The sequence below is a fragment of the Schistocerca cancellata genome, chromosome 12 (genome assembly GCF_023864275.1).
Source record: "Schistocerca cancellata isolate TAMUIC-IGC-003103 chromosome 12, iqSchCanc2.1, whole genome shotgun sequence".
In the NCBI taxonomy this organism is placed as follows: Eukaryota; Metazoa; Arthropoda; class Insecta; order Orthoptera; family Acrididae; genus Schistocerca; species Schistocerca cancellata.
Window position 1 is genome coordinate 109,243,244 of NC_064637.1, and position 27,491 is coordinate 109,270,734.

At 46.4% G+C, this 27,491-nt stretch overlaps 1 protein-coding gene and 1 non-coding gene across 3 annotated transcripts in view; one reads left to right on the plus strand and one right to left on the minus strand.

Annotated features, from left to right (window-relative positions):
• LOC126109384 (disintegrin and metalloproteinase domain-containing protein 10) overlaps positions 1–27,491 on the plus strand; it is a 512,346-nt gene that overhangs the window by 219,149 nt on the left and 265,706 nt on the right. The window lies entirely within an intron of this gene.
• On the minus strand, positions 19,990–20,063 carry Trnat-ugu (transfer RNA threonine (anticodon UGU)). The gene has a single exon. It is a non-coding gene; the product is annotated as a tRNA-Thr (tRNA).

Here is a 27,491-nt window from a genome sequence, read left to right on the forward strand (position 1 = left end):
GAAGTGAAACGTGGACGGTAAATAGTTTGGACAAGAAGAGAATAGAAGCATTCGAAATGTGGTGCTACAGAAGAATGATGAAGATTAGATGGGTAGATAACATAACTAATCAGGAGGTATTGAATAGAATTGGGGAGAAGAGGAGTTTGTGGCACAAATTGACTAGAAGACGGGATAGATTGGTAGAACATGTTCTGAGGCATCAAGGGATCACCAATTTAGCATTGGAGGCCAGCGTGGAGGGTAAAAATCGCAGAGGGAGACCAAGAGATGAATACACTAAGCAGAGTCAGAAGGATGTAGGCTGCAGTAGGTACTGGGAGGTGAAGAAGCTTGCACAGGATAGAGTAGCGTGGGGGGCAGCATCAAACCAGTCTCAGGACTGAAGACCACAACAGCAACAACAACAACATATTTATCAGATGTACCCATATATTTTTCAACATTTTTCCATGTGTGACGTCCTCCGTCCCTTTTGCTAAGTGGTAAGTCAAATGACTGAATTTCGTGGGGAGATATTCAGTGACGTGCATTACTGTATATTGCATATGATAAACCAAAAACAGGGAGACGAATAATTATAGAGTTGAAAACAGAATGCCGTATGAAAAGTAATGCTGCTGATCTTGCGCGGTCTATGTAGCCTTCTAGAAGTTTCTTTCATTTGGCTCCTCAGCTGGGTAAGCTATTTTACGAGGAGAGAGCCAGGTTTTTCCCATTTTATGCGTTAAGTTGTATAAGATTCTTTCCCCATCTTTATTATTTTTTGCTTCAGCCGGAAAATCGCAGCATATAACACTCAAACACATACAGGACTGCTAATACAGTGGATAACTTCCCAAACAGAAAAAAATGAAACGATCGAATGACATTGTTAGACGGGAGGCGCCATAGGGGGAAGTTCGGCCCCGGAGTGCGAGTCTTATTACAGTCGACGCCGCATTGGGCAACTCGCGTGCCGATGATGAGGAAGAAATGATGATGAGGGCAACACGACACCCAGTCCACGAGCGGGGAAAACCCGCAACCCGACCGGTGATCGAACCCGGGCCCGCTGCCTTGCGTGGAAGGCAAGCACGTAACGACTTTTTTTCCCTTTCTTCATTTTGTTTGTTGTCGATCGTTGTGTTTGGTCGTTGCGGACGTGACATGACATCCGTTAACGTTCGTTTGTTGATCCTCCCACTCAGTTTTTTATTACAGAGGCCAGTCAGCTCTCTGACCGAAAACGCTGAGCCACCGTCCCGGCGTTGTATTTTTTTTTTTTTTTTTGCATGTTGGTATTCCAATCGCAACGGGTTTATTTATTAACCACTCAGCTAAGCAGGCGGACTCTCCAGCAGAATTTCATTGACACCACGTAATAACATGGGGGTCTCACCGTGGGTCACCGAGCGCGGTGGCGCTGTGCTTAGCACACTGGACTCGCATTCGGGAGGACGACTGTTCAAATCAGCGTCCGGCCATCCTGATTTAGGTTTTCCGCGATTTCCCTAAAGCGCTCCAGGCAAATGCCGGGATGGTTCCTTTGAAAGGGCACGGCCGACTTCCTTCCCCGTCCTTCCCTAATTCGATGAGACCGATGACCTCGCTCTTTGGTCTCTTCCCCCAAACGACCCAACCCACGACCTTGGGTCAAGACCTGGCATCTCAGAAGTGCTTGCGCCGTTCGTTTGTGAAGATAGTCATTTCATGTACTCCATATGCGCTGTGCAACAATAAATCTTGAGTGAACTGAAAACCTCTAAAAGGGAATTATCTGCCCGTTACATAAAAAAGGCGACAAGTCAGAATCTAGTACTTATCGTGGAATCACTCTCTCGGACGTAACATATAAGATATTTAGTAAAATTTTAGCCTCCAGAAGGGATGATAGAAGGGATATTGGGGACTATCAGGCTGGATTTAGGAGGAACACATCCACACGATGGACCAGATATTTTTTATTAAGACAAGTGTTAAAGAGGTTTTATGAGTATGACAAGCAACTACATCACTTGTACATTGATTTTAAGTAAGCGTACCGCAGCATACATAGGAAAAAATTATAAAAATCATGAAAGAATTTAGGATCCCACTAAAACTGGTCAGTTTAACGGAAATGACAATGAAAGCAACAGTGTGTAAAGTAAGATCAAATGGTTGAAATGGCTCTGAGCACTATGGGACTTAATTCTCAAGTCATCAGTCCCCCAGAACTTAGAACTACTTAAACCGAACTAACCTAACGACATCACACACATCCATGCGCGAGACAGGATTCCAACCTGCGACCGTAGCGGTCGTGCGGTTCCAGACTGTAGCGCCTAGAACCGCTCGGCCACCCAGGCCGGCAGTAAAGTGAGAGTACAGCAAGGACTGTCTGGTGAATTCCAAGTACAGAGGGGGCTACGACAGGGAGATGTGATCTGTACGTTGTCATTTAATTTAGTTTTAGAAAAGGTGATGCGGCAGAAGCCGATAAACCCAGGAGGAACAATACTTAATCGGCAAGTTCAAGTGGTAGCATACGCGGATGACGTAGCATTAATGGCAAGGAATGTAAGGGCACCAGAGGGGAACTACGATACGTTAGAGGAAGCAGCAAGAGAAGTAGGTGTAGAAATAAACATAAACAAAACAAAGTATATGGTGATGGGGGAGCCCAATATAAACGGACAAAAGAATGCAATAGTAATGAATGGGGAAGAATGTGAAGGAGTGAAAACATTTAAATATTTGGGTTCTTTAATAATGGAGGATAAAAAGTAGCAGTAGAAATCAAGGAAGGATAGCGCGAGTGAAGATCGTTGCTATTTTGCCTCGCAGAACGTATGTAATGCGAGGAATGTTAGAAGGAATACAAAAATCAAAATATACACGACCATAATAAGACTTATAGTAATATACATGGATCAGAAGGTTGGGTGTTGACATTAAAGGAGGAGAACTGCTTATTAAGATGGGAAAGAGAGATACTGAGAACGAATTTTGGAGCAGTGAGAGGGGAAGATGGCTGGAAAGTAAGACCAAATGTAGAACTACAAACACTTTTTCTACAGATGGATACTGTTGTTAAAATTAAGCGGGGAAGAATAAGATGGTCAGGAGATGTACAGAGAATGCCAGAACCTCTGAGTGTCAAGAAAGTTTTTATGGGAAAACCTGATGGGAGAAGAAGAGGTAGATCTAGCAAAAGGTGGCTGGACGGTATGGAAGAAGATCTAAAGGCGATGGGAATAACAAATTGGAGAAGGAAGGCGACCGAGCGAGGTGGCGCAGTGGTTAGACACTGGACTCGCATTCGGGAGGACGACGGTTCAATCCCGCGTCCGGCCATCCTGATTTAGGTTTTCCGTGATTTCCCTAAATCACTCCAGGCAAATGCCGGGATGGTTCCTCTGAAAGGGCACGGCCGACTTCCTTCCCCATCCTTCCTGAATCCGATGAGACCGATGACCACGCTGTCTGGTCTCCTTCCCCAAACAACCAACCAAGGAAGGCGATGGACAGGGAGGAATGGAGGCAGGTGATACAGGAGGCCAAGGTTCTTCAACGACTATAGAGAGCCAACCAAGAATAAGAAGAAGAAAAGGATGTACTATTTTTTCCGGCAGTGCATGTCGTTTAAATTCCGTACGTATTTAAAGCCATTTGTGTATCCACCAGTCATTCAGTCACGTTAATTATTCAGTGGAAATCTCAATTACATCTGGCTAGGCGCTGACTAGTTCGTAGTACAGCACATTATAAGGAACAGAACCGATCTGACAGTAGAGTATGATATTTTTGAACTGTAGCCGAAATCCTTGACCCGCGCCGCATTACCACCGTGTGTGGGTTGCTTGCTGACATCGACCGGCTGCTGTCACTCGCTGGCAGCGTAGTTCAATCAGTTAAAAATATTCTCTAACATTTTCAGTTTAATTCATACACAGATAGTCCCCCCCCCCTCCCCAACCGGCATTTTGGTAATCGCTCAACAGATTTATTTATTTATTTTTTTTTTTTTCCAATGTGACTTGGGAGCTAGAGCTCGAGTTCCGCTATCAGAATAAATCTGCACGAGTGCAATAGGCTATCCTTCACAGTGTGATAAGTCCACTTTCAAAGAAGGCATGTGCTGACAGTTGAGAATGCTAAGTCATGGTTACAGAGTACTGACACGTATTATTTACAGAAGAATGGAAAAGCTGAAAGAAGCAGATAAAGATCAGATAGGGTTCCGGAGTAATGTACGAACGTGGGAGGTAATACTGTAATTGTAGCAGAGATGGAAAAGGGCTTGGAGGAGCAGTTGAATCTAACGGACAGGGTGTTGAAAGGACGACATGAGATGAACATCACAAAACTAAAACAAAGGTAATGAAATGTAGTCGAATTAAATCAGACGCTGCTGAGGGAATTAGATTAGAAAATGAGTCACTAAAAGTTGTAAATGAATTTTGGCATTTGAACAGCAGAATAAGTGAGAGAAGGAGAGAGGATATAAAATGTAGGCTGGCAATGGCAAGAGGAGCGTTTTAGGAGAAAAGAAATTTGCTAGCATCGAATACACATTTAAGTGGTGGGGAAGTATTTTTGAAGATATTTGTTTGGAGTGTAACCTTGTGTGTTAGTGAATCGTGGACGGTAAACATTTGAGATAAAAGAGAACAGAAGCTTTCAAAATGCGGTGCTGCAGAAGAATGCTGAAGATTAGATGGGTATATCATGTAACTAATGAAATCCTGGAATCAATAGAATTGGGGAGAAAAGAAATTTGTGGCGCATTCTGACTAGAGGAAGGGATCGGTTGGTAGGATACAATGCGAGACGTGAAGGAATCATCAATTTTAGTACTGGAGGGAAGTGTTGGGGTTAAAACTTGTAGAGGGAGACCAAGAGGTGAATTCAGTAAGGTTCAAAAGGACGTAGGTTGCAGTAGTTATTCGGAGATGAAGATGCTTGCACAGAACGGAGTAGCATGGTGAGCTGGATAGCAATAGTCCTGCGAACGCAACATAATGCTCGTTAAACAAAAAAATGCTCGTCAAACAAAAGTCACAAATCGTGATTCTGTCCCATGACGTGCCGTGATTGCAGCGCCATGACGTCGACATGTGACAACGATATTTCTGCTGACAACGAATCCAGCCATCTTCAGGTGAGTGTTTTATACTGGTGACTATTGGTGCTCGTCGTTAACTATATAATGAAAATTGACGCGGAGGCGCATGCGCATAAGGCGACTGCTGCATAAACCACTGTCTGTAGTGTTTAGTTCCCTATTCAAATATTACTCCATCTGAGGTGAATGCTCAACTGTGATATTGCATACACGCCCCGCGTCAGATTGCTGGCCCGCTGAGTTAAAATGCAGATATCGACGTAATAAAATTAACTGTTGGTGAACGTATCATTAGACGAAAAATGCTTTGTGTCTGAAGACGCCGAATAAACCACCGGGATCCACGCCTTATCTGTTTGAAAGGCCATCACTATTAATAAGGTATTGCTTCAGCCGCATTTCCACAATTCCTTAATAATTCAATCCGAGAAGGCTCTCGTTGGGGCTTAGATTTCTGTGGCACAATAATCCATTAATCCATGGAATGTCCTCTGAGGATACGATTCGCGGCCCTGGCTAACTCACTGGACTACCAAGGGCAAGTGTGGCGATCATGTTTAATGCGCCTTTCACGCTGATACGGTCTTATGTAGACTGCAGCCTTCCGAAATCCCAGTCTTGCCTTACCCAACCGAGAAGAGCACAGGTCGTTGTAGGCGGCCGGAAGATTACGTTAACACACTGTTTCTCTTTTATTATGTCTAATTTAAATGAAATGTTGCTGATTTATGGGATGATGATGATGATTGGTTTGTGGGGCGCACAACTGCGCGGTCATCAGCGCCAGTACAAAATCCCATTTCTATTTTTTTTTTTTTTTACGTTATCCAGTTTTTACTCAGTTCAATGCAGCCACTGTCACGGATGATGATGATGATGATGATGATGATGATGAGGTCGCCGGTCGGTGTGACAGAACGGTTCTAGGCGCTTCAGTCTGGAACCACGCGACCGCTACGGTCGCAGGTTCGAATCCTGCCTCGGGCATGGATATGTGTGATGTCCTTAGGTTGGTTAGGTGTAAGTAGTTCGAAGTTCTAGGCGGCTGATGACCTCAGAAGTTAAGTCCCATAGTGCTCAGAGCCATGTGAACTATTTGATGATGAAACTTCCTGACAGATTAAAACTCTGTGCCCGACCGAGACTCGGACTCGGGACCTTTGCCTTTCGCGGGCAAGTGCTCTACCATCTGAGCTACCGAAGCACGACTCACGCCCGGTACTCACAGCTTCACTTCTGCCAGTACCTCGTTTCCTACCTTCCAAACTTTACAGAAGCTCTCCTGCGAACCTTGCAGAACATAGCACTCCTGAAAGAAAGGATATTGCGGAGACATGGCTTAGCCACAGCCTGGGGGAGGTTTCCAGATTGAGATTTTCACTCTGCAGCGGAGTGTGCGTTGATCTGAAACTTCCAGGAGTGTGCGCTGATATGAAACTGCCAGGAAGTTTCATATCAGCGCACACTCCGCTGCAGAGTGAAAATCTCAATCTGGCTTTTGATGATGTCAACAGAAACGTCCAGTCCCCGGGCGGGGAATATCCCCAACCCAGCCGGGATTCGAACACGGGACCCTGTGATGCCGTGGCAGCAACGCTAGCCACTAGACCACAAGCTGCAGATCGTATGGGAGGAACGCCATGGACTTCAACGGTTCCGTTCCCTCGTGATCTTCCCCTTTTTATGCTGTACTAATCTGCTGTGGAGAATATACGTTTACTTTGAACACTGGTTGTAGGTGTTCGAGCCCATATGCAGTGCTGTCTCTATCAGACACAGCATTGCTCCGTGCACCAATTTTCGAACGACGTCCATAGTTTATGACGGGTGGTGGTAGCTAGAGGCCCCCATATGTAAATGTGTTGGCTTACGGAAAAGGGAATACTCAGTGACCCATCCACTTTCCGACTGACTGAGACGTATAGAAACGGTAGACGTCCTCCTTTTTCCACTTTTACCGTAAATTGTGCAACGGCCTTGCCGCAGTGGATACACCAATTTCCGTGAGATCACCGAAGTTAAGCGCTGTCGGGCGTGGCCGGCACTTGGATGGGTGACCATCCAGGCCGCCATGCGCTGTTGCCATTTTTCTGGGTGCACTCAGCCTCGTGATGCCAATTGAGGAGCTACTTGACCGAATAGTAGCGGCTCCGGTCAAAGAAAACCATCATCACCACCGGGAGAACGGTGTGCTGGCCACACGCCCCTCCTGTCCGCATCCTCATCCGAGGATGACACGGCGGTCGGATGTTCCCGATGGGCCACTTGTGGCCTGAAGAGGGAGTGCTTTATCGTGAATTGAATTTCTCGTGGATTGAATACAGATGCTGTAAAAATCATGACAGCTCTTTCCACTGCGGACCCACACTACAATAGTATCATCTACGCGGTGGCCGAGCGGTTCTAGGCGCTTTAGTCTGGAACCGTGCGCCTGCTACGGTCGCAGGTTCGTATCCTGCCTCGGGCTTGTATGTGTGAGATGTCCTTAGGTTAGTTAGGTTTAAGTAGTTCTAAGTGACTGATGACCACAGCTGTTAAGTCCCATAGTGCTCAGAGCCATTTGAACCAGTATCATCTACATATCGCAAGAAATCTTTTTGATTGAAGTTACGCCGAATTCAGTGCCCTCCATTATAAAAGTTTGCTACCAGGTCTTCTTGGCAATGCGGTCAAGTTGTTTAGAATATTCACTGCTGAATTAAAAATAAGTTGACAAGTTTCAGAAACAAACCATTTTATGCGTAAGTACACGTCTAGCGACAATTTTATTACGTTGACAGCAGAATTTTAACTTCGCGGGCCCGCTATTCGACAAGAGCGAACATGCAATAAATACCGCATGCGCCTGCGCCTTTGGGATGTAGAAATATTCGACAGAGGTAAACTATGCCCATGCCTCTCGGCGCCAGTTTTTATCATCATCTTGCGCCCGTATTGCAGAGTCGAAGTTCTTCAACACATCTATTGTAAGGGCTAGGACCACGCCCTGACAGAACTACCGCAGTACACTGACAGAGGTTTTAGAAACACCTTTTATAAAAGATATTTAGCCGGCCGAAGTGGCCGTGCGGTTAAAGGCGCTGCAGTCTGGAACCGCAAGACCGCTACGTCGCAGGTTCGAATCCTGCCTCGGGCATGGGTGTTTGTGATGTCCTTAGGTTAGTTAGGTTTAACTAGTTCTAAGTTCTAGGGGACTAATGACCTCAGCAGTTGAGTCCCATAGTGCTCAGAGCCATTTGAACCATTTTTTTTTATAAAAGATATTTGTCAGCGATTTTTTTTAGTGTAATACGGGCAACGGCGTGCAGCTGCAGTCTCCAGTGTAAAAGATTTACCTGAAGGTGGATGAATGCTCGTCAGGCGAAGTATCATGGCGTCTTCCGGCTGCAATCCCAAAACCTCACGGAAAACTCATTATTCCTGGAAGAGTTGCCGGCTTAACACTGCTGCTGCAACTGCAGTGGTAAATATGTAATTCACGTCGCGTGCTGCCTCTGTTTCTTGCCAACTTTTCGTGTCTAGGGGTCAGAATTTTTCAGCTCAAATTTGGGCTACGTCCAATGGTTTCTAGCTTGCCTGCTATAATTCGTCGAGGGTACATTTACGGGTCAACTGTAACACTTAGATGTTTCATATTGTCATATTCATCACAATCACATCTGCCGTGATGTTCGTCTACAAGATATAAAATTAAAAAACTTTGGTCGATTTTGAAGACAAAAAAAAGTACACGTGCAGGATTCGAACACGATACCCCCAGCGCGGTAGCCGTGAACCTTTACCGCTGCGCTATGCTGACTTGCTCGGAATATATGTAAATTTACGGGTATAAAAAGGGCGCAATGAACTTCCAAATCGATTTTCAAAAAAACCAAGGCCCGTCGCTATAAAAAAAAAACGGGTGGCCAGGTACTTAGGGTAAGTGCCTCTAAAACATATTTGAAGCGCATCAAAATCCCCTTGTTAGAGTGAAAGGCATTGCTGTAGTGTTATTTCAGTTAATGTTGCAGTGAGAAGGAACAGTATGAAAAAATATATATTGGCTTCCTTTTCGTTTTCCAATGCAGGGGGGGAGAGATGTATGTGTCCCATTGGTGTCTTGACGTGCAACCTGTAAGTTCCAGTGGAAATCATCCTTTATTATACCGCCGAAAAAACTTAGTACACCTGAAAAAAACAACGTCGATTTTGATCTGATGATGGAATGTACCACGTGGGGTATAGTAGATGTACGGATAATTGTTTCAACGTCGTCACCAATAGATACTGTAGTGGCATAGCTACCAAGAGACCACCTGTAATTAGCCTTGAATAGGGAATACTCACAGCCACAAGGCTCAGTGTAGTGCAAATGTGTGAAGCAAGCACGCAACCATGCCAGGGAGACATACCTGTGCTTCATACACCAACTGAGCGAGTTTGATAGGGCTCAAATTGTGGCCACCTGAGTAGGGGGATGGTCCTTTGAGAGAATTACAAGTCAGGCGTGCTGCGTCATTTGTCAAACGATGCTGGTACTGGTGGTCCTGTGAACATTCTCACACGTGTAGACGGGGTTCTGGACGTCCACGCAACACGGACGCCTGTCAGGATCGTCACATAACAAGGACAGCAGTGGCAGATCGTGCAGTCACTACAGCACAGATATGTGGGCGTGTGAGGCGAGGCGTGTTGCGAACCAGTTATTAGCAGCGGGGACTACGGGCTCGCACGCCTCTGGCCCATCTTCCGTTCACGCCACATCTCTGACGTGCACGGCTCAACTGGCGTCGCCAGAGGATCACTTGGAAGATGGAATGGCGCATCGTGGTCCGCAGAGATGAAAGCACATTCTACCTGCCTGCCTGCACGTACTACATAGACCTGGTGAGCGCTGTCTCTGTCAGAGAGACACCGGCCCACCGCCATACCTTAGGTCTGCGATGCGATAACGTAGGCTACAACTGTCATTCGCGTTTAGTGTTTCTGGAGGAGACGATAACCAGCGCTCCTGTATGTGCAGAATGTTCTTTGAGCAATTCTTTCGCCGTTCTTGCAACAGGAAGGTGATGTGCTGTTCCAACAGGATAACGCTCGCCCGCAAACTGCCCGTGAAACTCAACGTGCTCACGGAGACGTGCAGCAACTTGCCTGGCCAGCTTCAGTCCCGGACTTGTCCCCAGTCGAGCACGTGTGGGATGGGATTCGACTTGTCAACCGACAACTCTTACAGAACTACGCGGAGAGGTCGAGCATGAGTGGATTAACATAATCTAGAAAGTATTGATCAGCTCTACTATCGACTCGATGCCAGATGCAGCCATTGCATTTGACGCCGGTGGAAGCTAGACCACGTAACAATATGGGTGTAATAGCATGGGTCGATACTGGATGCGTCAGACCCGCTTGTTCTATTAACACTACGCCCACCGGCGACACCACAGTGGTGCCGTGTGCATAGTATCTGTCACTGGCCGGCGACATTGTGTTGGCGTTTTGTTTAGGTAACAATAAGCTACACACGTCAACAAGTTTTTTTGTTTTTGTAAGTACTTGTGCACTTTCATCATGGCAGACGAAAGAGACATACGATTATTTACGATGAATGCGCGGACGTCGTGTCTGACGTTCCGAACAACCTAGCCGACTGGGAAGAAGATACTAGATATAAAAAAAAAGCGAAAGTGAAGCTGAATCGTCGGAAGACAGTGAAATACGTCCAAGAAGAATTCGGCGAACGCTAGCGTTGCTGCCGGGCGGTGTGGCCGTGCGGTTCTAGGCGCTACAGTCTGGAGCCGGGCGACCGCTACGGTCGCAGGTTCGAATCCTGCCTCGGGCATGGATGTGTGTGATGTCCTTAGGTTAGTTAGGTTTAAGTAGTTCTAAGTTCTAGGCGACTGATGACCTCAGAAGTTAAGTCGCATAGTGCTCAGAGCCATTCGAACCATTTTGAGCTACCGTTGCCAACTGATTCGGCCGAATAAGACGAAGAATACAACACACAGTGGTCAGACTTTAATTTACCAAGGACCAATAATAAATTTGAAGGATCCCCGGGCCCAAACATATTTCCCAAACATACACAGACCGTCGAGGATATCGTAGATTATATACTGGGAAGGATCTATTTGGATATATTAGCAACGAAACCAACAAGTACTACAGTCAAAATTGCAATAGAAGGAAACTGCATTTGAAAAATGCCAAATTTGTCGACCTTACGGGATGCGAACTTAGAAAATGCTTTGGGCTTCCTTTCCTTATGGGAATTGTGTAAAAAGCAAGGATCGATGATTATTGGTGAACAATCCGTTGATAGGCACACCGATATTTCGCAAAACGGTGTCCCGCAACCGATTCAGACAAATATTATCATTTTTTACATTTTTCCGACAGCAACAATAAACCAGATAAATCCGACCGGCTTGTCAAAGTGCAATTCGTAATTGATTATTTTTCCAAAAAGTTTAAAGAAACGTTAAATCTAAGTCAAAACATCTCAATCGATGAAGGAATGGTACCGTGGCGTGGACGGTTAAATTTTAAAGTTTACAATTCGTCGAAAATTACGAAATACGGCATACTCAGTCAGATGCTGTGTGATTCGAGTACGGGATACATTACCTCATTCAAGATATATTCCGGCGCTGGACAACCTTTAGCAAAAAACAGCGATGGAACTACTACTGACACCTTGTGATGTAAAGTTGCATCACCGCATCACCTCTGCATGGGTAATTATTATAACATTTTACAACTTGCAGAGAAGTTACTTGAAAAAGAAAATTCTAGTTTATGGAACCATACGGAACCATGGAGGATTTCCGGAAAATTAAGGCGCGCAAGAGTCAATGTTTGAAGCTTGTCATCAACGGAAAGGTGGCAAGCGGCGGGCGACGAGCCAAGTAATCCGAGTTATCGCTGCCAGCGTCAAGCGAATAAATTTGTACGAGACGTGCGGAGTGTAAAGTGTTAATCTGTACATGTAATGATTTTATGTACTCCATATGCACTGTTGCAACATTAAATCTTGACTCAATTGGAATTGTCTAAAAGGTTGTATTAATTTTTTTCCAGCAATACCAGACGAAAGCTGTTTACCACATCGTCCAAATTCGGATGTCTTATGTGACGTTAACATCGATCCTTCTATTTGCCATCAGGTGTGAAAGAGTTCAAGAAGAAAGGGATTTGACACTTGAAACACTAACAGGCAGCATAATCCCACAGGGTCTACAGTACTACCGACATCTTTTGTTGGATTTTCATTTAGCAGGAGCTAATGGATAACTTGGTTGCTGCTTTGGCTGTTTTCTGACTACCTTCGGGTCATATGTATTACGTGGGTCTTGTCCATTTCTTCCAGTGTTTCATCCGCTTCCTCTCTGTCGTCTTCCACTGAACATTTCAATAAGTGGAGTTCGACACGTCATTAAAGGGCTCCTCCTGTTACAGCGCTTGCTGTTTGTTCAGGACGTCCACTGATTCATCCCCTGCTAGCTGATTGCTGGCGGCACGGTAGCTCAGCGTGTTAGGTCAGGGAGCCGGTTGGCCTCTGTAATAAAAAACTGAGTGGAAGGATCAACCACCGAACTTGGTTCAAATGGCTCTGAGCACTATGGGACTTAACTTCTAAGGTCATCAGTCCCCTAGAACTTAGAACCACTTAAACCTAACTAACCTAAGGACATCACACACATCCATGCCCGAGGTAGGATTCGAACATGCGACCGTAGCGGTCGCGCGGTTCCAGACTGTAGCGCCTAGAACCGCTCGGCCACCCTGGCCGGCCACCGAACTTCAACAGGATGTCTTGCGACCTCCGCAACGACCAACCACAACAACAACAAAAAGTTGTCAGCACGAGAGAATGTCGCACCTAACGCCCCGGGTTCGATTCCCGGCTGGGTCGGAGATTTTCTCCGCTCAGGGACTGGGTGTTGTGTTGTCCCATCATTTCATCCCCATCGACACGAAAGTCGCCGAAGTGCGGTCAAAACGAAAAATATGCACCAGGCGAACGGTGTACCCGACGGGAGGCCCTAGCCACGCGGCTTTTCCATTTCCATCGGTGAGAACAGAGGGATAAGGCATTACTTGCAGCCTCGCGGAGTACGTCTGTCGGACCTACTCGTTGCCGCCGTTGCGGTACAGACGCTGCGGGCCGTCGCCCACTTGCCGGGCCCGCAGTGTTTACATCTGGCCCCGTCCTCTGCCTTTTACCTTTTTTCGCCTGCCGCCGCCACCGCCGCCGCCTGCCCGCGTGGCAACAGGGCGGCGTAGCGGTCTGAGACGGCGACGCCAGTGCCGCCCGCGGCGGCCAGCTGGGGCACTTGCGGCGCGCTTCTTTTGTCTCTTTGTGACGTCACGGCCCCCACTCCAGCCGCCAGCTGACGGCGCGCAGCTGCTGGCCGGCGCTGTGCTCTGCCCTTCCGGTCACCGCCCGCCAGCCGCAAGCCGCACGCACACACAGTCTGCCCTATCTGTATCCCGTCAGACGGGTGTCGGCCGCGGGAAAGCGAGCGCGCTGTTGTTGGCTGACAAAAAATAGCTCGATCGCTGAGGCCGTGTTGTCTTGCATGTACCAGCATGTTAAAAAGAAAAGGAATTTTCCTTTCCTCGGAGGACTATTCGTCTATATCACTGAAGGTTAAATCAAAACATTTATCTGTCAGTCACTTTTATTGTCTCCGATGACGCGTTTCGAAGACTTGTTGTTGTTGTTGTTGTGGTCTTCAGTCCTGAGACTGGTTTGATGCAGCTCTCCATGCTACTCTATCCTGTGCAAGCTTCTTCATCTCCCAGTACCTACTGCAGCCTACATTCTTCTGAATCTGCTTAGTATATTCATCTCTTGGTCTCCCTCTACGATTTTTACCCTCCACGCTGCCCTCCAGCACTAATTTGTTACAAAATGCCTTACAACATGTCCTACCAACCGATCCCTTCTTCTTGTCAAGTTGTGCCACAAACTCCTCTTCTCCCCATTTCTATTCAATACCTCCTCATTAGTTATGTGATCTACCCACCTAATCTTCAACATTCGTCTGTAGCACCACATTTCGAAAGCTTCTATTCTCTTCTTGTCCAAACTATTTATCGTCCATGTTTCACTTCCATACATGGCTACGCTCCATACAAATACTTCGAGAAACGACTTCCTGACACTTAAATCTATACTCGATGTTAACAAATTTTTCTTCTCCAGAAATGCTTTCCTTGCCATTGCCAGTCTACATTTTATATCTTTTCTACTTCGACCATCATTAGTTATTTTGCTCCCCAAATAGCAAAACTCCTTTACTACTTTAAGTATTTCATTTCCTAATCTAATTCCCTCAGCATCACCCGACTTAATTCGACTACATTCCATTATTCTCGTTTTGCTTTTGTTGATGTTCATCTTATATCCTCCTTTCAAGACACTGTCCATTCCGTTCAACTGCTGTTCCAAGTCCTTTGCTGTCTCTGACAGAATTACAATGTCATCAACGAACGTGGAAGTTTTTATTTCTTCTCCATGGACTTTAATACCTACTCCGAATTTTTCTTTTGTTTCCTTTACTGCTTGCTCAATATACAGATTGAAGAACATCGGGGAGAGGCTACAACCCTGTCTCACTAACTTCCCAACCACTGCTTCCCTTTCATGTCCCTCGACTGTTGTAACTGCCATCTGGTTTCTGTACAAATTGTAAATAGCCTATCGCTCCCTGTATTTTACCCCTGCCACCTTCAGAATTTGAAAGAGAGTATTCCAGTCAACATTGTCAAAAGCTTTCTCTAAGTCTACAAATGCTAGAAACGTAGGTTAGCCTTTCCTTAATCTTTCTTCTTAGATAAGTCGTACGGTCCGTATTGCCTCACGTGTTCCAGTATTTCTACGGAATCCAAACTGATCTTCCCCGAGGTCGGCTTCTACTAGTTTTTCCATTCGTCTGTAAAGAATTCGTGTTAGTATTTTGCAGCTGTGGCTTATTAAACTGTTTGTTCGGTAATTTTCACATCTGTCAGCACCTGCTTTCTTTGGGAATGGAATTATTATATTCTTCTTGAAGTCTAAGGGTATTTCGCCTGATTCGTACATCTTGCTCACCAGATGGTAGAGTTTTGTCAGGACTGGCTCTCCCAAGGCCGTCAGAAGCTCTAATGGAATGTTGTCTATTCCCGGGGCCTTGTTTCGACTCAGGTCGTTCAGTGCTCTGTCAAACTCTTCACGCAGTATCGTATCTCCCATTTCATCTTCATCTACATCCTCTTCCATTTCTATAATATTGTCCTCAAGTACATCGCCCTTACGTAGACCCTCCATATACTCCTTCCACCTTTCTGCTTTCCCTTCTTTGCTTAGAATTGGATTTCCATCGGAGCATATTCATACAAATGGCTCTCTTTTCTCCAAAGGTCTCTTTAATTTTCCTGTTGGCAGTATCTATCTTACCCCTAGTGAGATAAGCCTCTACATCCTTACGTTTGTCCTCTAGCTATCCCTGCTTAGCCATTTTGCACTTCCTGTCGATCTCATTTTTGAGACGTTTGTATTTCTTTTTGCCTGCTTCATTTACTGCATTTTTATATTTTCTTCTTTCACGAGTATGTAAAAAAAAAAAAAAAAAAAAAAACAGGAATTTTCCTTATCTCGATCGACTTTCGTTATACGTCTTTATCAGTAAAGGTTGAATCAAAACATATATCTCCGTCAGTCACTTCTATTATCTCCGATGAGCCGTTTCGAAGACTTACACCCTCATTATCAGGTGGTTCTGCCTCCTGGTTGTAGCCAGATGTCTAGTTTGAACTTCATTGCGAACATGTTCCATCAGAAAGATAACATTCGTTATAAACATAGTTACACTTTCATCAACGCGAGCAGCAATGTCGCGATAGGCTACAATCCGACCTTAATCAAAGTCGGAAACGTGATGGTACGCATTTGTCCTCCTTACACGAGGCATCACCACAACATTTCACCAGGCAACGCCGGTCAACTGCTGTTTGCGTATGAGAAATCGGTTGAAAACTTTCCTTATGTCAGCACGTTGTAGGTGTCGCCACCGGCGCCAACCTTGCGTTAATGCTCTGAAAAGCTAAACATTTACATATCAAGCATCTTCTTCCTGTCGGTTAAATTTCGCGTTTGTAGCACGTCATCTTCGTGGTGTAGCAATTTTAATGGCCAGTAGTGTATTAGGACTGCGGATGTTATTCTCTCCAAAATTCCAGAAGTGCTTTATAGTATTTAGGTGTGGATGATATTGTGAAAGCTGAGGGGGAATAATTCCATCTTCTTGCGAAATTTTGTCAGTGGAATAAACAGGATGAATTAGGTCCTAAACTGAGCTTTCTTCAGATCTATCCCTTACTGTATGTCTTTTCTGACCACACATTGCCACATTCACTCTTTAGCGAACTGGAAACAAGGAGCCAAATTCATCGGGCCACCCCTTCACCGCCTACATTGAAAGCGAGTATCTCAGGCTACACAATAAGATCACATCCCCTGCCTGTCTCGAAATAGGTTTAACGTACGGGATTTTTTGTCCTAATTGTTTGAACGGTGTATAAATAAACAAACTAATAAAAATACAGACGAATTTACTCGCATTTTTTTGACTGTCCTGACGTCAAGATTCTGTTCCTCTCTAGGTGACACACCTATCCAGTTCGTACAGCCTGTATCACGTGACTTCACTCCCTCCTCCTCCTCCTCCTCCTCCTCCTCCTCCTCCTCCTCCTGCTCCTCCTCTCCCTCACCACCTATGTCCCCCCTCTCCCCTCCCTCACCATCCCCCCCCTCACCTCCTGTACCTCCTACACCAGGCATGATTGGTCTCCATCGCTGCCACTGGTGATACTTCATCACGGGTTCGTGACACACTCGCATTTGAACGTCACATATCTCCACCTTATAACGCACCGATGTCGTTAAAGCTCGTGTAGCAAGCGAGGCAGTCAGACCGGCTTATTAATGCCTGAATTGCACAGTGAAATCGTCTTAATGAGTACCGTTCAGTTTACGGGTGCCAGTCAACAGTTGAATTCTTACTCCATTCATAACCCGCGTTGCATGACTGAGGCTTATCTTTTGCTCTTCAAACAACTATACTACCGCCCTCACGAGGGGATCCGAAATTATTTAGAACCATTCAATTACACATTTTGCATTTAATTTGTAGTTGCATCAGTTACATATCTCCAAACCAGTGTCCAGTGTATGTAATACTCTACACCGAAAGATTTGCACATTGATGGACACAGTTTTTAAACTCCTATGCAGTTACGTTGCAGAGTGCCTTTAGTGATTTTTAATTTACGTTTTTGTGTATTTAAGTACACAGGCCAACGATGTAAAAACTTTTTTGCTGAAAATACCTTATTCTTATGTTTTTTAGGGTGGGAAATCCAAATATGATACTTAAAGAATTATATCACCCACCATTTCTTCACATTTTACAGTTAAATTTATTAAATTAAGCGAATTTTTAAAGAATTTAACAGCCGCGCGGGATTAGCCGAGCGGTCTGGGGCGCTGCAGTCATGGACTGTGCGGCTGGTCCCGGCGGAGGTTCGAGTCCGCCCTCGGGCGTGGGTGTGTGTGTGTGTCCTCAGGATAATTTAGGTAAAGTAGTGTGTAAGCTTAGGGACTGATGACCTTAGCAGTTAAGTCCCCTAAGATTTCACACACATTTTTTTGAAAGAGTTTAACAGTTTTTATATAGTTAAGATAATTTAAAAAGGAGGCGTAATGAATGTAGATGACGTTGGTAGCATTGCTGAAAATCATTTGCTGGCAAAAGACGATCGATTCTGTTTTTGTGTTAACAGATGGTGTTTTATTTACTGTCAACCTAACCTCACTTCCCCGTTTCCTGTACAATGTCTAATCGTGGCTGACTGACGACCTTTCTGTTTGGTCCCTTAAACCCCACACAACCTCTAATCGTAGTTTTAAAAACTCTGCTGACAGTTCTTGTTATATTTGTGGTGAATTTGTGATTAACGAACGCCCAAGAAACATTACAGACTTTGTGAAAAGGTTTATCTATCATACTTCGGATCTAAACCTGGTGATCAAGATAAATCTTGGGCGCCGCATAAGTTGTGTTACGTGTGTGTTGGAGATATGAGAAAATGTTCCAAAAAGGAGAAAAAAAAGCCTTACGATTTTTTGTTCCTATGATATGAAGGGAGCCTAGAAATCATTCCGATGATTGTTATTTCTGCAGTGTTGATATTACTGATCATAGCTCAGACAACAAGAAGGTAATAAACTACCCTAACCTTGGCGTCCGCCATCCGACTAATAGGGCATGGTGTAGATTTGCCGGTTCTTGAACCACCAGACGATTTAAATTTCATTGCAGTAGAAGTATTTTCTGATGTAGTATCAGATTTAAATAGTGCAGATGATGATTAATTCCATTGTAATACAGAAAGTCTAGAGCCTAAATTGTTTACTCAGACCGAGCTTAACGATTTGGTTAGGGATCTGGGCTTTACGAAAGAACAAGCTGGATCGCTTGGCTCTAGATTAAAAGAAAAGAACTTATTGGCAGTTGGAACCAGCATATACGTGTATAGAAAGAGAGAGCAGCAATTTTCCAAGTTTTTTCAACAAGATGCTGATTTAGTGTACTGCTCAGAGATTCCTGGTCTGATGAATGAGTTTGGTATTGAATGCGAAAAGGAAGACTGGAGGTTGTTTATTGATTCATCCAAAACTAGTGATGTAAAAACGCTACCAAGGCCGCTGGAACACCAACATGATCGGGGACTACTGTTGGTCACTTCACCGAGAAGTTCAGCAAGCGACTCATTGTAGAAAAAGCTACACAAGAAGCTTAAAATAAAAAAGAGAAAGAAAATACAAACCAATTCCAGCTGACAAGTGAAACCTCTATTAACTCATATCATTGTTTTAAGTAGGTTACTGTAAATACAAACCACGCTTATGTTGTACCAAAGCGTTTCCGAGGAGATTTTATGCATGTCAGGGAAATGTTTTTCCATGTAACATTTTCACGTGTAAACAGTTAAAACAAATTGTCAGTAGTAGGGTTCGAACGGGGGACGTTTGGCACGGCGATCTCACGCTCTGCAAAGTCACCCACGCGAGATCTACACAACAATCACTCACAGATACGCCTTTCCTCTGCTCCGTAGTGTGGGTCACTTTTAATTACCGTTAACGCATGTTCTACTCGATGACGGCACATAGCCAACAACTAAATCGGTGTTTTGGTTGATTATTTACGAGGGGCGTTTGCAAAGTGCGTGCAAAAATAAAAACTACTTACGTGTTTGGGGTAAACCTTTTTCATTTTCGACATAGTCTCCTTTTAGACTTATATACTTCGTCCAACGCTGTTCTAATTTGTTGTGCCCTTCCGAATAGTAGGAATTGTGCAAGTCCGCAAAATAGCTATTGGTTGCTGCAATCACCTCCTCCTTTGAATAATATCTTTGTCCCGCCAGCCATTTCTGCAAATTGGGAAACAAATAGTAGTCAGAGGGAGCCAAGTCTGGAGAACAGGGGGGACGTGCAACGAGTTGGAATACTATTTCCATTAATTTTACGACCACAGCTGCTGAGATGTGTGGTGGTGCATTGTCGTAATGGAAAAGGATTTGTTTGCGGTCCAATCGCCGGCGTTTTTCTTGCAGCTCGGTTTTTAAACGGCCCAATAACGATGAATAATATGGACCTGTAGTAATATTACCCTTTTCCAGATTGTCGATGAGCATTTTCCCTTGCGAATCCCAAAAGACAGTCGTCATAACCTCTCTGGCCGAAGGAATGGTCTTCGCCTTTTTTATGTATATGTACCGTGCAGCTTTTCCCTGGAATAAATGATGACTAACTGAAACCCTCAGCTGCCGACAGGTGTTGTTGAACCTCGATGTGGACAGCTGAAAATGTGTGCCCCGACCGGGACTCGAACCCGGGATCTCCTGCTTACATGGCAGACGCTCTATCCATCTGAGCCACCGAGGAAACAGATGAATAGCGCGACTGCAGGAACTTACTCCTGCCATGTAAGCAGGAGATCCCGGGTTCGAGTCCCGATCGGAGCACACATTTTCAGCTGTCCACATGGAGGTATATCAACAACACCTGTCGGCAGCTGAGGGTTTCAGTTAGTCATCATTTATTCGCCTTTTTTGGTGTAGTTTCTCCCTTGGTAACCCATTGTTTAGATTGTTGTTTCGTCTCAGGAGTATAGTAATGTATCCATGTTTCATCCACAGTGACGAAACGATGCTTAAAGTCCTGCAGATTCTTCCTGAACAGCTGCAAACCATACTTTCAACACTTCACACGATTCCGTTTTTGGTGAAGCGTGAGCAATCGCGGAACCCATCTTGCGGATACCTTTCTCAAGTCCAAATGTTTATGCAACATATTATGTACTCCTTCATTCCTTCATTCGAGAAGCCCACAGCACTAGCAATCTCACGCACCTTAACTCTTCTGTCATCCATCACCATATCATGGATTTTATCAATGATTTATGGAGTCGTAACCTCCACAGGGCGTCCAGAACGTTAGCATTACTTGTGCCTATATGGCCACTCTGAAAATTTTGAAACCACTTATAAACTGTTCTGATCGAAGGTGAAGATTCGCCGTGATGTTATCATGCTTCTTTAGTCTCCTGAGGCGTTTTGCCTTTCATAAAGTAATGTTTAATCACCACACGAAATCGTTTTTCGTCCATTTTTTGACAATCACCCGACTTTCTTCATTCACACGAACGCCAAACACAAAGGCATAGACCAAGATGGCTGAAACTTGGTGTGCGTTCTTTCCAAAGGTGCTACTAACTAAACATGACCTCGATACGCGCCGGTGGTGCCACCTCCCGGACTTTGCACGGACTTTTCAAACGCCACTCGTACATACAACGTTTGGTACCGAGCTGAGTGTGTGACATCTGAGTGCTTGGGTGTTAGCTGCTACATAATGCACCCAAAACTACACACAAGACTCTTATGACCACGTCTGACGCTTGCAATGTATTGAAGATGTTGCTCAGGTGCTGTTCGTTTACAACAGCGCAACCTGCAGGTTCGGCTAGCGTCTGCATTTATGTTCAGTCACGCATTTCTTGCGGTCTCTGCATCTTTATGTCCAACCCGTGTATCTGCGTGTTGCGGTTGCCTTTATAGCCGCGCGGAGTCCATTGGCGTGGTCTCGCCTCGTAGATTATCTGCATGTTGGCGGCGAGCTGCGGAATAGGCCGTGAATCTCGGCCTTCACGTCGTCAGTTGGCGAGCAGCGCCAATTGCAGTCAAGTACGGTCCGCTGGCACCAATCCGTTCCACTTGACCCTCGTCTGGAGCTTCTGATTGGCCCGCACGTGCCCGCCGCTCTGCTGCTTGTCTTCTGCTGGAACACACCGACGTAGGTTAGGGACGCTTCTGTCTCCATACACTGCTGTATCTACATATGGTAGCACCGTAATTTGTCACTCACGTGGTTTGTCGAGGACTACGGTGCATAAACTGAACTTAGCTATCAAATTAGACTAATCTGAACCCGATGGGACACGCCGGAGACCCTATCCGCTGCCAACTTCGCGTACACGCAGCACTGGTCCGTAATTTACGGTGAAAGGTGCCAGGACAAGGGCACTTACACGTTAGCTTACCAACGTTAGTATTAATAATAAAGGGACTGGCAAGAGCATCAGATCATGACTCTATGGAATTATGGTAAATATGAGGAACTCTCGAGCAGTATTCCCTGCATGTGTGCATGATTGAGCCACTGACTTAAAGCGTTGGTGAAAAGTGTGGGAAGTTGAGGATTGTGGAATGTGAAGTCTGCAAATGGCCGTAGCTCGCCGGGCCCCCGTGAGCGGCAGGTAGCGGTCACCGGAAACGCGGGACAATACGGAGCTTTTGGGGATAGCCCGGCATCCGGAGCCACCTGTACTGGGCAACACGTGGCGAAGGCGGGAATTTCGTTTGCCTAGGGGCGTTATGACCTACTCGGTCGTTGGCTAGATGTCAGAAATGCCGCTGGAGGGATTTCGGCGATGATAGAGCGTTCGACATTGGCCGAAACTGAGTGTTCTTCCGCCGCGTTTTCGTACGCGTGGGAGAAGGGAGAATTGTAGAGAGAGGGGACTTCGCCTTCAGCCATCGAGCGGTACGGACTCGGAGACGGCGTCTTGGCCATCGTCTTCGAAGGGAGATATACGGTCTGTATCGCAGCACTGCACCAATGCGTGTTCCGTTCAGAGTTCTGCGGTTAGAGCTCTTTGTGTGCTCAGAAGCGAGATTTTCACCAACGCTTGACCACTTCCAACAACTTACCTAATATTCTCGATCTAGAAGCTATCCTTGCGAGGTGCCGAGTATTTATCAACGTAGCTGTCGGTAATAGCGGCGCGTAATTGTAAATTGTTAATGTGTCATTCTCAGGAGTGTGTGCGTAGACAAAGAAATTCACATTTTTTTTTTTTTCTGTAAATTCTGTCAGTTGTGGGAATATCAAATTAAAATGCCGGAATTACAATCGAATTATCGACCTCATTGTAGCTATCATTTACCTTATCCTAGTAAGCTTTACATGTACTCTAAACACTGCACAGCTTGCCCAGACGAAAAGGAAAGAAGCTTACAACGGGAATTACGTGACACTCTTGTAGGCGTCTGGTGACACACACCTCTCGAAACCTAGGAGAGACTCGTCGAACCATGGCACGCAGACTCGTTGATATACAGCGTGTCCCCTTTATCTTGACCACCCTAAATAACTGTTTGTCCAGAGGCAAATTACAAAATGTTTCAAGCAAATGTTCTTCAGCCGTCAGGGGGACATCAATCAGCACGATTGCCTTAGTTGTAGCTTTGTTTTTTTACAAAGATATAAACAGCGGTATGACTTTTTTACATGCCACCCTGTATTTTTTATTCGTTAATTCATTTCCTCTCCTAATGACCTATTCAAAAATGTATCAGAGCTTCACAAATTGAGCAAGTCAGTAACTCGTTGGTCTACCTGTGGCTCTTGTCTCGTCTCCACATTGACTGACAGAGTTGTTGGATGTGCTCTTGAGGGATATCGTACCACATTCTGTACGTTTGCTGCGTTAGATGGTCCAGATCCCGAGGTGGTTCGAGGGCGATGCTGATACTGCTGGAAACTTCCTGCATTGGGGAGAAACCCAGCGGCTCTGCTCGCCAAGATAGGGTTTGGCAAGTTCTAAGACAAACGATTTTAGCTCTTGCCGCGGGCGGGCGGGCGTGATCTTCCTGGAATGTATCCTCAGGATGACTCGCCACGAAGGACAACAAAACGGGGCGGAGAATATCGTCGACGTACCGCTGAGCTGTAAGAGTTCCGCGAATGACGATCAAAGGGATCCTGCTGTGGAAAGAAATGGCATCACAGACCTTTACTACTCGGGTCCTGTGGTGAGAGACAGTTAGGTTGGCATCCTACTGCTGTCCAGAGCGTCTCCAAACACGCCTGGAATTTCATTGACTGGAGTAGAATTGTCTTCAATGACGAGTCCTGCTTCGAACTGAGCTCCGATGACCAGCTATATCTACATCTACATGTATACTCCGCTAGCCACCAAGCGGTGTGTGGCGAAGGGCACAATTCGCACCAAAGTCATATTTCCCCCAACTGTTCCACTGGCGGATTGCGCGAGGGAAAAATGACTGTCTGAACGCCTCAGTACGTGCTCTAAATTCCCTTATGTTTGAATAGTGATCCTTGCGCGATTGGAAAGTTGGTGGTAATAATATATGCTCTACATCCTCGGCGAAGATCGGATTTCGGAATTTAGTGAGCAGCCCCTTCTGTTTAGCGCGCCGTCTATCTGCAAGTGTGTCCCACTTCAAACTTTCTATGAGATTTGTAACGCTCTCGCGATGGCTAAATTTACCAGCCACGAATCTTACCGCTCTTCTTTGGACCTTCTCTATCTCTTGAATCAGACCCAACTGGTAAGGGTCCCGTACAGACGAACAATACTCCAAGACTGGACGGATTAACGTATTGTAACTGTTATGTGTCGACAGAAGTGCCGACACAGTGTTATTATGAAGGGGCCGAATAGGGCACGCGTCAACTCACGCCGTCCTGCGTTAAGTCTGAAACAGGATACTTCATAAATGCTATAAAGAAAAGAACGGAGCTTCTCGTATACTCAACTTTATTCTCCTGTGTGATACATCTCCATGGTGAATACAAGTAAGACTCTCTCCAGATATGGTTAACTGCGCCTTGCTAGGTCGTAGCTATGGACTTAGCTGAAGGCTATTCTAACTGTCTCTCGGCAAATGAGAGGAAGGCTTCGTACGTCTAGTCGCTAGCAATGTCGTCCGTACAACTGGGGCGAGTGCTAGTCCGTCTTTCTAGACCTGCCATGTGGTGGCGCTAGGTCTGCAAGTACTGATGGCGGCGACACGCGGGTCCGACATGTACTAATGGACCGCGGCCGATTTAAGCTACCACCTAGCAAGTGTGGTGTCTGGCGGTGACACCACATTCCTCCCCCGCAAATCGGCGAACGGTCGTGTTATAAGGCTTCCGCCCGCCGTGGGGAGGGCCCCATGTTGACGTATGCGATGAGGTGGGGAGCCTAACAACAGGCGAGGCTGTGCCACCCGCACCCGGCCATTCGGTCCGAGGGGAGCTAGGAAACGCCTGGAAACCTACTCCAGGGTGCACGTCAACATGCGGCGTATGCGCCCGTAATGAGACAGGGTCGACCTCCATTGCGTCGGGGTATCCGACACGCGATGACGCCATGTGGTCCGGAGCGGGCCAGAGGTCCAGGGCGGACGACAGCTGGTCACGGGAAGCGATCGGCGGCGCGTGACCCAGGGAGGCGGTTGGCGGCTGCAGCGAAGCGTCCTCTGCGGGCGGCAGCGGCGGCGGCTGCAGCGGCGGCGGCTGCAGCGGCGGCGGCTGCAGCGGCGGCTGCGGCGGCGCGACGCCATGGGGCAGAATGGAAGGCATCGTCGGTAACACCTGGGGATGAGGCGAGCCAGTAGATGGATCCCCAGGGCGCTGACCGGACGGCCCCGTCGCTGAAAGCAGACGGGGAGCGGCAGAACCCAGGCGACGACAGAGGCGCAGCTGATTGAGATGCCGACGCACCTCACCAGAGGCCCCCAAAACCAAATACATCGCGCGGCCGAGGCAGCGAAGAATGCGCCCTGCGAGCCAACGCCGTGAACCGCGATAGTTGCGATAGAATACAGCGTCGCCAGGAGCAAAAGCAGGAGTCTGCCGCTGCACAGGAACCTGATGCGGCGGATGCAGCAAAGACATCAAGGTTCGATGAGGACGACCGTGAAGCAACTCAGCCGGCGAGCGACCATCGCGGGGCTGAGAGCGATACGAAGACAAAAAGAGCAACAACGCGTCCTCCCGAGAATGCGACTCTTTCAACTTCAACATCTGTGACTTAAAAGTCCGGACCAAACGTTCCGCGGCACCGTTTGACTGAGGCGAAAACGGCGCGGATGTCAGATGTTGAATACCATTGGCCTTGCAGAATGACTGAAATTCTGCGGACATGAATTGTGGGCCATTGTCGGAAACAATAGTCTGTGGAAGACCTTCAATGCAAAAGATAGCAGACAACGCTTGGATGGTGGCAGAGGACGTCGTGGAAGACATCCGGACAACAAAAGGAAAATTACTGAAGGAATCGACAACAACCAACCATCGAGCATTCCAGAATGGACCAGCAAAATCGATGTGTAAGCGTTGCCAAGGGGAAGCGGCTTTCGGCCAAGCAAAGAATTTCCGCGGCGGTGCGGATTGTTGTTCGGCACACGCCATGCAAGAAGAGCACATATGCGTAATCGCAGCATCGATTCCGAACCAAGTACAGTGCTGACGAGCAAGTTGTTTCGTACGCACTATACCCCAATGGCCTTGGTGGAGAAGCTTTAAGACAGAGGACTGTAACGAACGTGGGACCACGACCCTAGACTGATCATTATCAGAACGCAACAACAAAACACCACGTCGTACAAAAAGTCTCGCCTTGTGAGCAAAAAATCGGCGAACCATCGGATCCTCGATCCGCGACTTCGACAAGGGCCATTGCGTAGCAACAAAACGCAAAACGGTAGCAAGGACAGGGTCTGCAGCTGTGGCTGTAGCTACACGACGAAAATCAATCGGAAACGATTCGACCACGTCATCAGTTTCCGCATCAATGAACATGCAAGCAAGTTCGGAAGAATCGAATGCTTTATCCTCGGCAACAGGCAAACGGGACAACGCATCTGCGTTTCCGTGCTTAGCAGTAGACCGGTACAAGATATCGTAGCGGTACTGCGAGAGGAAAATAGACCAGCGAATGAATTTCTGCGCTGTACGTGGAGGTACAGGCTTGTTCGGATGAAAAAGCGATGTCAAAGGTTTGTGGTCTGTAATGATGGTAAAGTGACGACCATACAAGAAATCGTGAAACTTCGTAACACCAAACACGAGAGCCAAAGCTTCCTTCTCTATCTGGGAATAATTTCTTTGCGCTGACGAGAGCAATTTGGACGCAAAGGCAATAGGGCGATCATGCGAACCATCTTTGTGCGCAAGCACAGCACCGATCCCGAAATCCGATGCATCTACCATCAACAAAAGGGGTTTCTGGGGATCGAATGGCGTAAGGCAAGTATTTGAAAGCAACGCCGATTTCAATAGGCGAAAGGCGCGTTCGCATTCCGTCGACCAGACGAACGGAACACCCTTACGGCGTAAGCGATGAAGCGGAGCTGAAATGGAAGAGGCATTGCGCAGAAAGCGATGATAATAATTAATTTTTCCCAACACACTCTGTAGCTGCTTCAAAGTCTGCGGCGAAGGCAAGTCCTGTATGGCACGGAGGTGCTCTGGACTCGGATGTATGCCTTGGGCATTAATGACATGTCCCAGATATGGCAAGTCACGAGCAAAAAACACACATTTGTCCTTCCTCAAACGAAGACCATTCTGTCGCAAGACCTGAAATAATGTTCTGAGATTTTGTAAATGTTCTGCTTCTGTCTTTCCTGAGATCACTATATCGTCCAGATAGTTAGCTGCAGTAGGGACCGACGCACAAATAGTTTGTAAATATTGCTGAAACAATGCAGGGGCGGATGCACACCCGAATGGCAGTCTTTTGAATCTGTATAGTCCAAGATGCGTGTTAACCACTAATACGCGCTGGGATTCTGCGTCCACCGGTATTTGCAAGTACGCATCTGCTAGGTCCAACTTTGAAAAATATTTTCCCGGGCACAGTTTGTCAAAAAGATCTTCCGGGCGGGGCAAAGGAAAAGTAGCAGTCACTAGTTGTGGATTCACTGTTGCTTTGAAGTCCACGCAAAGTCTCAATTTGCCGGAAGGTTTTTGCAAAATAACTAAGGGTGAGGCCCAGAGAGAAGCCTGCACACGTTC